The sequence below is a fragment of the Egretta garzetta genome, unplaced genomic scaffold, assembly GCF_000687185.1.
Source record: "Egretta garzetta isolate BGI_Z169 unplaced genomic scaffold, ASM68718v1 scaffold223, whole genome shotgun sequence".
In the NCBI taxonomy this organism is placed as follows: Eukaryota; Metazoa; Chordata; class Aves; order Pelecaniformes; family Ardeidae; genus Egretta; species Egretta garzetta.
Genome location: NW_009259033.1, coordinates 571139 through 571473, shown reverse-complemented (window position 1 = coordinate 571473; position 335 = coordinate 571139).

Sequence of the window (335 nt, the reverse complement as noted above, 5' to 3'; positions counted from 1 at the left end):
CACCAGCCCTCTTTGCTCCTCGGGATGCAGCACCCGAGGCTGGGAGAGGGACGTGCTGGAACAGGGACCTGCCGGCACCGGCATCTCCTCCGGCCAACAGCTCGGTAAACATCCGGCTGGGAGAGCTTCGGCTCGGTGGCGAGGAAGGTGACTCACAGCTCCCTGCCCTCCCCGGCCACCGGCTCCGGCATTTGCCAGCAGTTTCCTGGGTAACCAGAGGCCAGGAGCATCCCTGGGAATGATGCTGCAGGGTTTCGTGGCTGGGCCACGCGGCTCCGGGCGAGGGGAAGATGCCGGCGTGGATCCGCGGGCAGGGTGTGCTGCCAAACGAAGCC